The sequence below is a fragment of the Balaenoptera borealis genome (genome assembly GCF_965194805.1).
Source record: "Balaenoptera borealis genome assembly, chromosome: 8".
NCBI lineage: Eukaryota > Metazoa > Chordata > Mammalia > Artiodactyla > Balaenopteridae > Balaenoptera > Balaenoptera borealis.
This window is the reverse complement of record NC_138865.1, coordinates 96,349,989-96,362,426: the sequence shown is the minus strand read 5'-3', so window position 1 is coordinate 96,362,426 and position 12,438 is coordinate 96,349,989. Positions and strand designations below refer to the sequence as shown.

Here is a 12,438-nt window from a genome sequence, read left to right as displayed (position 1 = left end):
TGTTTTTCTTAACAGTAAGTAGTGAGTGGCAAAGATGCTGGTGAGGCTGGTGATGGTGTGGAACCACTTCGGTTTATCTCTGTGGAACTTTTGGTATTCAGCCTCCAAGATGGCACCCAGTGATCCCCACCCCCGGGTAGGTCATTGCCTCCCCTTGAGTGTGGGTTAGACTCGTTTTGCTTCTAACAAATAAATAGAGTAGAAGTGGTGTGATGCCATTTCTGAGACTAAGTTATAAAAAGACTGTGCTTCTCCCTTGGGTCATTCATTCTCTCTCTCTCCCCCCCCCCACCCCCCACCCCCACCCCTCGCTCTCTCTCTCTCTCTGTCTCGGAAACCAGCTGTCATGTTGTGAGCCACTCAAAGAAGAGGTCCCTGTGGCAGGGAACTCATGTCTCCAGCAAACAACCAAGGTGGACCTGAATCTGCCAACTGCCATATCAGTGAGCTTGGAAATGGATCCTTCCTGAGATGAGTCTTTTTTTGTTTTTCTGAGATGAGTCTTGAGATGACTGCAGCTTCAGCAGACACCTTGGTTGTAGCATTTTGGGAGATTCTAAGGCAAAGACACCTAGATAAGCTGAACCTGGATTCTTGACCCACAGAAACTGTGTGATAATAACTCTTGCTTTAAGCTGCAAAGTTTTAAGGCAATATGTTATGTTGCAATAGATAACTAATACAGAACTCTAAGTTTGGCAATCACAAAGGTCAGCCTTGATGAGTAGCATGCAGGTCCAAGTTTCACATTCTATAGAGTAAGAACCATGGGCTCAGATGTCGATATGGCCACAGAAACATCCTCTGCACATATAGGCACTTGGGGACCAGGGTCACACTTTATCCTAGCTCCAAACTTGTATTCCAACTTTCTACTGGATATTGTCAAAAGGATGTACCACTGGCACCTCCTATATAACATCTCTGAAATTCTCCTCTACTGTTCCCTATTTTCTGTTCAAGCCCTAAATTTTAGAATCATCAGTGATTCCCCCTTTGCCCTCACTCACTGTATCTTTTTTTTTTTTTTTTGGCAGCTTTTGTTCTCCGTTGCTGCGCGTGGGCTTTCTCTAGTTGCGGCGAGCGGGGGCTACTCTTCGTTGCAGTGTGCAGGCTTCTCATTACGGTGGCTTCTCTTGTGGAACACGGGCTCTAGGCACGAGAGCTTCAGTAGTTGCAGCTCGTGGGCTCTAGAGCGTAGGCTCAGTAGTTGTGCTGCACGGGTTTAGTTGCTCCGCAGCATATGGGATCTTCCCGGACCAGGGCTCAAACCCGTGTCTCCTGCATTGGCAGGTGGATTCTTAACCACTGCACCACCAGGGAAGCCCCTCACTCACTGTATCTTATCTCTAGCATTCCCCCAACTGCCACTGTCCAAGTTCACTACTAGGATCTCACATCTGATTGGCAAAAGCCTTCTACCTACAGGTATTCATTGCTTTCCAAAAGTTCACTTTACACCACTTCACTTTTACTGAAGACCTACGTTAGCACCTGTTTTCGCTAACCAAAAAGGTGACAACTGGAAATTGCCTTCAGCATTTGTTTCGCAGTGAGCCTTTATAGATGCAGTGCACGCCCGCTCAGTGGGGGTGGCGCCGCCAAGCGCCTTCCCCGGGAACTACGCTCAGCATCTCAGCATCCAGCCTCCAGAGCTTTGAACTGTGTGGGCATCCGTGCTTTATCTGGATTCATTTTGTGCATCCGCGACCAAGATGTGTTCCATGGTAATTGTTTCTTTGCTTTTCGCCATTTCAGCTTACGAATCGTTTCATAGGAATGCCTTATTTTCGGATAGTGGGGAAAGCCCGTATCTGCTTGCTTGTCTCCAGACTTCCTTCTGTGCTGCAACCGTTAAGTAAGCTGCAAAGCCTTGCCCTTTTATCACTGAAGGTTTAATATTTAGTGTGGAAAGGAGCAAGTGAAAATAAAACTATCCCTTATCCTATCATCATAAAACCTGACTTAATTTTTGTATGCCCTTCTAGCCTCTGTTCATGTGCAAAAGTGCATTTCACTTGAGGGTAATGATAATATATATATATGTGTATGTATATATATATATATAATTTTTGTGTTTTATTTTCCACACTTCATTAAATGATAAGTATTTTCCCAACTTGCTACATTATCTTTGAAATTATCACTTTTATTGGTGCTTATTATTCCAAGGAGGGGATATACCTTAAGATACTTAACTATTTCTCTATTGGACATTACAGTTGTTTCTAATATTTGTTGTTATAAGTAACACTGGATTAATCTTCCTGGGTAAAATTGTTTGCTTCTCTTCAATAAATTCACTATAGGAAATTTTCAGGAAGAGACTTCCTTGGTCAACTATTCTGAAGAATTTTTTGTACAGGATAAAAGTCCCTGATTGCTTTCTAGAAGGTTGACTCTAGGTGACAAGAGTGTGAAATGACATCTTTTTATTAAAAAAAATTTTTTTAATATACAACACAAGTTTTAAAAAATCCACATGGCAAGTAACTCATTTGAGAGCACCAGAAATTTCACATAGTAATATAGATAAATAAGAGGGTCTAGGAGGAAGAGAGGATTAGAGTCATTTAAAATTCAAGTTATTAAGACTGGAATTTTTTTCCTTCCCTATTCTAATAATCAAACAAATAACCCTCACTCTCTCTGTTTATTGACTTCTAGGAATGTAGGGGCCTATTAATTTCCATACGAACTTTGTAAACTTTTGTCCGACTATAGTGCTGTGCCCTTCCCTACAGGGTGAGGAATCTGCCGGGCATGGAGCCCATAGCCCTCTCCTGGATCAAGCTCCGGGCACCTGGGATGCCAGAGTCCCTGCCAGAATGACCCTGGGCCTGATGTTCACTATCATAAATGACGATACATTTAACATTTTTTTCTAAAGCTTCCTCCATCTCCGTTTCTTCCTTTTCCATGTGTTTCTCTTCCTCCTCTTCTTTCTTCTTCTTCTTCCTTTTATTAGCAAGCTTGGCACACTGAGGTAGCATTAATATAGAAGTCAAGAGTAGGGCCTGTGGAATCAGATTGCCTGGGCTCAGTTCAGCTTTTATACACTCAAGGAGCATGAACATAAACACAATTACCTCTCTGTTCCTTGGTTTCCTCATCTGCAAAATGAAGGTAATATTAATACATCCTTGTGGAGTTGTGACGGTGGTTAATAAGTCAATATGCATGCAACAATTAGAACAGTGTTGGCACATAGTAAGTGCTCGATAACTACCAGCCTCTATAACCAAATTCTTCCAGATTATTTCCTTAGAACAGATTCCCAGAAATAGAATTACAGAGAGACAGGAAAGAGTACCTCTTATTCTCGTTCTACGTATAACAGCTCCCAAATTTTTGCACTGATTTCCACTGAATGGAGGTGATATTTCCAAGGACTCTGCCTCACCGAGGGCTGAAGATGAAGGCGTGGAGGGTAAATGATTCACTGTGGGCATGATGCTGCCTCAGTCCTGAGCAGCCAGGCTTGCATCTGAGGAAAACGCAGCCAGGCTCACCGATGTTATGAAATTGGCTACGCAAGGGTGTCAGGCAACAAGCTGATACTGGAAAGAAGTTGAGGAGAAATATGATTGCCTCAGGATACGGACTGCTCTTGTCAGGAAAATTCCTAGGAACATGAAGAGAGACGTGCTTAAACGCTTCTGTGAGTCATATCCAGGAATTTGTAGAACAAAAGGGCGATCACACCATGGCCAAGCAGGGCTCCTGACAGAGAGCTTTTATGGAAGGACCAAGGAGGGCCAGAGAACACAGAACAGACCAAGTCATTACCACCCTGGTGATTCCTGACCCACATTCACAGGAGCTGGTTCCCCTTTCTTCTTCTTCTATGAGGGACATTAATAGTTCAGTTCTTTTCAGTAGACAGAGAGGTTCTGGGTATCTGAGGGGCTTGAGAATGACTGACAGAGAGGTCTGCAAGAAGCTCGGCACATGCTGACAAGACCTGACTTCCCAAAATAACTTACTCACCAGTTCCTTGTTGCCAGTAATTTAGCAGCAGTTGGGGTGTTTTCATGGTTGCCTTGGAAGTCAGGGGCACCGGCGGATGCTGTTGTTACCGACAATGATGAAGAAAAGGTGAGGGGTGACGATGATGATCATGATAATAATGAAAGGAAAGAGGAATGAATATTGACCGAGTGCACCAACGCTGGGTGCTTTTACATGCTTTATTTTAATTTATTCTCACGACCCGCCCCCACCCCCCCAGAGTTGGAGATAATTATTCCCATTGCACAGAAGTGCCTCACGGGGGTTAAGTTCCTTGCCCATGGTCACACAGCTGCTCAGTGGCCACCAGGGGGTTAAATTCCTGTCCTCCTGGGCTCTTTCCTCTACATTACATGCAGTAGATGAAAATGACACACACACACACACACAACTTACCTTGGGAAAAGACCCCTATGTAACCATTCCGAAGGGCACTGGAATTTTTGTAAGTATAACACTTACTTTGTTAACCGTCCTGTACTGTGTCTTCTGTTATAACAAAGCCCATCGAGCATGTTTTAATTGCCGGGGCTTTAGAATAGAAACCAGTTCCAGATTTGTGATAACAGTCTTGAGAGGTAGGGACTAGAGCAGACGGATCACAGTGGGTTAGACCATTGGAACGGCCAGCGGCCTTCACCCAGTGACCCTAGTGACTTGCATCCCTATGTGGGGCGGCTGTTAGATTTCTCAGCAGACCAGTTTTCCCAGTTGGTTTTCTTTCCTGAGCAGCCAGAGAGCCCTTTTGGTTTCACCCTGAGGTGAAAACCTGAGGCTGCCCAGCTTGTCAGGGTGCCCAGCAAGTTTGTTGACCTGATTAACCTATACTAATTATCTTCTGAAGCTATTCGGTGGGCAGAAGGGACTAGACAGACAGCCCTGTTGGCTCGGCCTTCACAGTTCATTTCCACAGGGCTTTCCCCTTTGGGTCCCTGGACATGAGCTAAGTTCATCCCCTCATATTTCTTTCCTTTCTCAGCTTGTCCTCTCCCCTGCCCTCTGTCATACACATGCCAGGGTCACCGATTTCCTTGTATCAAAAGATGCAGAGTGGAGAAGGGAAAGAAAGGTGAATTGCTCATCTCCAGGACCAGCTAAGCGGTGTAATGCATATTTAATATGAATGCCTTGCAAAGCAGTAGTTACGTCTCTCAAGAATTATGGAGTTTTTCAGGCAAACGAGAGAAGGGAATTTCCCAAAATGATCTTCACTGGGAAGCGCAGAATGTCAACTTTTCCTTGAATCGGCACAGCCTGGTGGAGTGGTGGTAAGAACATGGTTTGTATAGTTTCTAACCTGGTTTGGATCTTGGTCTTACACTTTCCTCGTCTTCTGAACTTGAGCTGATTTTTAAACTTCTCTGAGCCTTGGCTTCCTCATCTTTCAAGTGGGAATAATAATACCTAGTCCTAGGGTTGTTATAAAGATGAAATGAGAAAATGTGGATAAGAAGCTTAGCATGGTGTCTGGCATAGAGAAACATCCAGTAACTGGAAGCTATGGTGATGTTGTGTATTGTTACCTGGGGCGTCAAAGCCAAGGGAAAGCTCAAGAAACATATGACCATATAGGCCTGGTACCATGAAACAAGGGGGAGTCAGGAGCCCAGAAGGCATGGCATAAAGGGATTCCCAAGGGGATCCTCTTGAGAAGGCTTCTACCACAAAGGAAATGGACTGGGTCTTGCTTGCAGGAGATGGTGTATGGCAGGATGGTTTGCTTTAGCCCTAAGAGACTGGGAATAAGAGCTTCTTTTCATAAACCACGATGCCCCTTGAGCCTTATGACCTCATTCTTTTCTTGAAGTAAGGCTCAAAGAGCAGCTATCAAATGATACCCATCCACCTGAAAACACTGATCTGTCTCAGCAGGTTGCAGGCAGGGGAAGGTCACATCATGTTCTGGGCCAATGTTATTGAGGTCTGCTTTTCTGCTTTTTCATAATAATTCCGTTTTGCTCCTGCAAGGGGACCTAGTACCAAATTACCTGTTACTTACATTTTTTAAAAAGGAAAAATATAATGACACTAAATAAGATTTGGAAAAAGAAAACGAGTCATGATCATTATGGACTTTTAAAACGTTTGCTTCTTTCACCTACAATTTTATCGTGTCTTTTGTATCTTCTCATAGCCTTCATGGCTATCACCGTAGACTGCTCCGTAGTATTCCTGTCTCCTCTTGTTGGACCGTTAGGTTGTTTCACTTTTTTTTCTCATTCAGGTCAGTGCTGCAAAGAGTAGTATCCTCCATCCATGCATTTTATTCTTTTAAATGATTTTTGGGAGATAAATTCCTACCGAGTTTAGAGTGATTCATAGTTCTTTTTTCTTTATTAATTTTTTAATTGAGGTATAGTTGGTGTGCAATATTATATGTTTCACATGTACAACATAGTGATTCACAATTTTTAAAGGTTATATTCCATTTATAGTTATTATAACATGTTGGCTATATTCTCTGTGCTGTACAATATATCCTTGCAGCTTATTTATTTTATACATAGAAGTTTATGTCTCTTAATTCCCTGCCCCATCTTGCTCCTCCCCCCTTCCCTCTCCCCACTGGTAACCACTAGTTCGTTCTCTAGATCTGTGAGTCTGTTTCTTTTCTTTTCTTTTTTTTTAAGATTTTTTTCATGTGGACCATTTTTTGAAGTCTTTATTGAGTTTGTTACAATATTGCTTCTGTTTTATGTTTTGGTTTTTTGGCCACAAGGCATGTGGGATGTTAGCTCCCTGACCAGGGATTGAACCCGTACACCCTGCATGGGAAGGCGAAGTCTTAACAACTGGACCACCAGGGAAGTCCTAGTCTGTTTCTTTTTTTGTTATATTCACTAGTTTGTTTTATTTTTTAGATTGCCCATTCTTGATATGTATTACCAATTTCTCTCCAGAAGGCCTGTACTAATTTATCGCCCTTAGAACATATACGTACAGAACTGCCAGGCTTGGATGTTATTTATTTATTTTTAATTTGCTAATTCTTTGCCTGATGACTTGTGCACATAGCCATGGGTCCAAGGCTTATTAACTCTTTGTGTTTCCCCTCGAAATGGCCTGTTTTTACAGCCAAACCTAAGTTGAGAATCCTAAGCATGACTGAGACAGGTCAGCGCTGGATACCCTGAGGCGTCTTACTTCTCATTCCACCCTGGCCCTGGAAATCTGATCATCTTACCCTGGCGTCCTGCTTTCAGTCCACTCTCCAAGCACTACGCTGGGCACTAAGGGAAGAAAGAACGAGCAGGGTAGGGGTACACAGATTAGTGGGGGAGACCAACAAGGGACACACACAGTACAGGGTATGGGGCAGGGGAGTTCCCAGGACCCAGGTGGGGAGCTCAGGGATTGCTTCCCAGAGATAAAGCTTAGGCTGACATTGGAAGGATGAATAAGAGTGTATCAGGTCAACAGAAAGGAAAAAGTCATCCCCTCTGCCATTATCACCATCTCCCCTGGTCCCTCCACCTCTGCACCTTCTCCCAATACTTGAGTCACACTGAGCTGCTCACACTTTCATGCCCAGAGTTTGCTCAGACCGTTCCCTGCCTTGGAAGCTCTTCATCCCTATCCGCTTGCTCAAGTCTTACTTATTCTTCAAAGCACAGGTGAAATTCACTTCTCTCTAGCTTCCCTGTCCCAGTCTAGAGGCGGAGGTAACCCCAAAGGAGGCTTTCTCTTGCTCTGTGTAACGTCCCACAAAACTTAGCATATACGACAGCCACGACTTTCGTCACATTTTTTGCTCCTCCACTGAACCGTGAACTTGGACTCTGTGTGACTCCTCTTAGTGTTGCCTTGCTGAGCTCAGGGCCTGACTCAGGGGGTGCTGGGTGACCGCTGAGCCATGATGAACTCATTGAAAGATCACTTCTTGAAATGCAATCCCTAAGCCCCATTGCTGGAACTCAGTAGCTTCTCAATAAATAAATACACACTGAAGACATTTAAATATTCCCGTTCCATTTCCATTAGGTCTCCCTTCAGGAAATCACTATCTTTTTCCCAGTGGTCTTTGCAGGGATGTCCACCTCCTATTCCATGTGGTTTTCTCTCCTGCCCAAGAAACCTGAGCCTTCCTGAAGATCGTAGTCGACTTTACCAGCCCCACCCACCAGCAGGCAGGCCAAAGCTTGTCTCCTGTGTAACACAGAGCCCTTTTTTCTCCTTGTGAGAAAACCAAACCTCCTCTGCTATCTGAGATGAATAACCCCTGCTAAAATAGAACCCACTGAGTCTTCCAGCCAAGGAGGCGGCCGGCTGGCAGAGTTGGGGAGGTGAGCACATTTTGAAGCATAAAATTTCCCAGGATTAGAGCATTTCATTAGGAGACTTCTGGATGTGTTTTTCCCTCTAAAGACTTCAGTGAGAGTCCAGAGAATTTACCAACTACAGTGAAACATTCTTTACCACCAGGAGCTCAGTTGCCCATTAATTGTAAACAAGTTTGTGTGTTGATCTAACAAATGCCTATTTATTTTTTTCGGTTCATCCTGTTTCATTTTTAATTAAAATCGTTGCATTGATTTGTTTTTAAAATAATAGTGAAGACTCTGACTTTGTAGGTTGAGAAATAAATTATCATTTGAAGGATTAGAGTGGTTCTTCTTTTGATTTTAATAAAGATTAGAAGAAGAAAAAGAAGCACAAAGGAATGAATGCAGCTCCCCCAATATAATGAGTTAGACGGCTCCCTCCCCCACCTTGATCAAACAAAAGAACAAATGTATTAGACAAAGAGTATAGATTTGACAAACCATCTATGCTCTCGCAAAGGGTTTTCGAGGGGATTTGGAAAGTTGTAGCCTGCCCATGTTCTGTTATTTCTACGTATATTAAAGCCAGTATGCTTTAATATTGTTTTTGTGTGTGCTTTGCTTCCTGGCAATAGAGTCTTTCTTTAAGAAAAGCAATTGGGAGACACCCTAGTCCTGGTTAATCTGTTCCCCTTTTCATACACAGACCATTGTCTGGATGTGCTTCCCAAGAGGCGCAGGCTTTATGTCCCAGGCCCCCGCTCCCAAGTCGGCAGCGTGTACAAAGGGAATAGCACATCTTGGGAAGAGCCTGCTGGATTTCCATTTGACACTGGAGCTGTTTTGCTTTGTGCAAACCTCAATGCAAAATGTGCCGATTCCCAAGGAAAAACAAAAAACAAAGCGAGGAACAAATGTGGTGATTTGTCAGTTTGCCACCCAGACCCTCTACCCCAAAGGGGAAGAGATTGGGAAATTCCTGCTGTCTTCATGGGTGACCACAGGGCTCCGGGGGCTCAGTAAATGATTCATCCCTCTGGGGGTGCTGAGGGTCTGGCCACATCTCTAGAATAGGAACTTCTGGAACTGTCCCTTTGTCCCTGTATCTGCTGTGACTTTCCACCCAGATGCAAGAGACAGGGCCAGCTTATCTGTACTCCGATCAGTCAACTCTGATGACACACCCCAGGAGTTTCAACTGGGCTAACTTGATGGTTGCCCTTTTCATATTGATATTAAGTTACTACGTCTTCACTGTTTGTTTGTTTCTTTGAATTTATAAATATGGCCTTGGCCAAACACACACACACACACACACACACACACATACACTCCTCCGGATGACTCTGGATCTCCCTCTCTGTTTCCTTCCCTCTCTTTCTTCTTCTAAGTGTCTTAAGGCTGCTGTCTACTTCCTCTCTCTCCAACTCCGCCTCCCACTTACTCCTCAAGTCATGGAGCGTGAGTGCTGCCTTTCACCCCCATCTGTGATCCCATCCTGGCTGAGGTCACTAGCACCTGCCATGCTCTTAAGGTCTTGTTCGTTTCTTTACTCTCTCTTCTTCCAGACCATGAGCACTTTCAGAATTGGGGGGGTGTCATACTTTATTCATCTCTATGTTCATAGCCTCATGGTGCTCAGGACCTGTTTGACTCAAGGAGCTTATTCCAGAACTATCACATTGTCACAGCTTTTCTTCTTGAGTTATGGAAAGAAATTAACAGGTTCTGAGCATTTTGTCTTGTACCAGGCATGATGCTGGAAATAGCCACATACACTTTCTCCATCATCTTCACTCCAAAAAGGCATTTTTGCAGATAACACAATTCAGGCTCTGAGAGCCTAGACTACACAGCTAGTAAGTAGGAGATGGCAAATCTAGGGGGCTGTGTTTTAAAGGCATTTCTGTTCTCTGGGCTGGTTTGGATTGTGGTCCAAATGTTGCAGGCATTGAGAGCGCGCCATACAAATGGAAGACTCACCTGAGGTAAACGTGGGCTCCCCAAAAGCTCAGGAAGTGGGAAGCAATCTCCAAGCTGCCCTCCTGGCTGGAGAGGTTGATGCTATCCTTAGGAAGTGCATGAGTCTCATATTGGAGAAGTAGCAGCAAATATTTAATAGATGGTGAGATTTATGCTCTGCTATGGTAATAACTTGTGTTAAATTTATCTTCAAAATAATCCTACGTGGAAGCTACTATTATTCGTCCAATTCTATTGACGAGAACACTGAGACACAGAGAGGTTCGGTAACTTACTCAAGGTCATATAGCTGGTAAGTAGTAGAATTAGAATTTAAATCCAGACGGGTATCATTGCAGAGTGTAGTATTGTATCCCAGAGGTAATTCTCTTCTTTCTAAAAGTCCTGGAGTTTCCACATTTGCCTGGGGGTGAGAATATCTTGAATTCTTATCATGGATTCTTTAAATTAAACATGTTGAGTTGTTTCATTCTTTGACATGCTGCCATCATATTGACAGTTTACCATCTTGTTTGCTCTTTGGGGAACATCCTCCACTTCATCCGTCTTCCTCTTACAGCAAGAAACCCCAAACGGAGTAAGGTATCCTAGGAGGCATCTGCTGTAGCATAATTCCCTAATGGGTCAGTTTTTGTGGCCATGTCACATATATTAATTTATGCTCTTCTTCCTACTAGATCCCTCCTGAATCTTTCTTGCAATGAGCTGCTGGCACACTCTCCTATGCTTCTTTGATGGATAATTTGGGAATAAAGTCAGGAAGTTCCTTAAATTTATCCTTGATAAATTTCACGCTGTAAGATTCGTTTAACCCATTTTTGCAAGTGCTTTCTTCAAGTCAGCTACCAGTTTGGCACCAAGAGATTTTGCAAGGGTATAGGATTTAGAATCAGGGAACCTTGAAATCAGAGTCTAGCTTGTCACTTACGAGTTATTTGACCTTGGGTAATTCCCATTAACTACTCTTGCCTCAGTTTTCCCATCTGTAAATTAGAGCTAATGGTATTGACTCTAGAGAACTGGGGAACTCATTGAGAGATGGACTTGTAAAACTGTAATCCTATTATCATTACATTCATAAATATTTCTGTTACCGACCTGCCTCCTTGGACTGTTTAATCAGTAGAAACTGATAAGAGGCCAGATGAGAAATTCAGGCAAGTCTTTATTGGGACTCAGGCTACAGCATGAGGGAAGCAAGAACAAGAAACAGGTGCCCTTGCTTGCTCTCCGAGGAGGGTGGGGCTGGTTCCTTAAATAGGGTGAGGGTAGGGGCTGATTGGCGGATGAGACGGAGGGATGGCTGAGGTGGTCTGCCCACCTCCGTGGTGGTGCCGTGTGCAGGAATCACGCGTAGTACCCTGCTTTTGCTCTTGTCCCCTTTCATCCTGAAGACTCCCCGTTGGGTCACCTTTTCGTGACCCCCCAGTACTTTTCTGTTTTGTGTTCCCAACTCCGGCTGGTAGAAGGGCCAGTTGAGAGAGGAGCTGGGCTGAACCAAGTCCCTCCGGAGACCGCCTCATGGTAAGACCATCTCTTTGTTTCTCGTTCGTGACTTTAGTTTAAGTTTCTGTAGTTGGTACATGTTGAGTCTCGGTCAGTGAATTTAAAAGGATCTATGTTTTATGTGGTTTTGTCTATCCAAGTTCTCCTGCGAGTCTCCGCTGCAGTCGTGGGCATGGGTCGAGCACTTAAGCCTTGAAATGCAAACACAGCCCACACTGCCTGAGACTCTGGCCTTGGGTTACTTACTAGGACTTTAAAGAAGAGAGAGAAAAAAAGAGGAGCTTGCATTTCTCTCCCTGTGCCTTTAAAATGTAACTGTTCTGCCTGGGCTCTCAGGAACTTATCTGATCACTGTATTCCCTGCAGCTGAGGGAAAAAAGAGGAGGCCTTTTTAAACTACAGCAGGAAAACTATGAGATCTCTGGCTCTGTCTGTCTTTATGTAAAAAAATTAATTTGCAAATGAGCTCTATTTAACTGGCTTAAAGGAAATTAAGCACTTGTATAAATTCTCAGAAATATAGAAGAAATTGGCCAAATGAATTTATTAAATTAATATCTGCTATTAAAGCTAGCTTGAACTTGTGAGTTTGATTAATACAGACACGCCTTTAGAGTCATCAGTATTAGATATCATACTCTTATTGTACCTAGGGTTACTGCAAGTCAGTAAGTGC

General features: G+C 43.6%; 1 long non-coding RNA gene across 1 annotated transcript in view; it reads left to right on the top strand.

The window, feature by feature from the left end:
• The first annotated feature begins 4,244 nt into the window (after positions 1-4,244).
• LOC309634334 overlaps positions 4,245-12,438 on the top strand; it is a 135,400-nt gene continuing 127,206 nt past the window's right edge. The window contains exon 1 of the long non-coding RNA XR_014247993.1: positions 4,245-11,780. This is a non-coding gene — a long non-coding RNA (uncharacterized lncRNA). The remainder of the gene's footprint in view (positions 11,781-12,438) is intronic.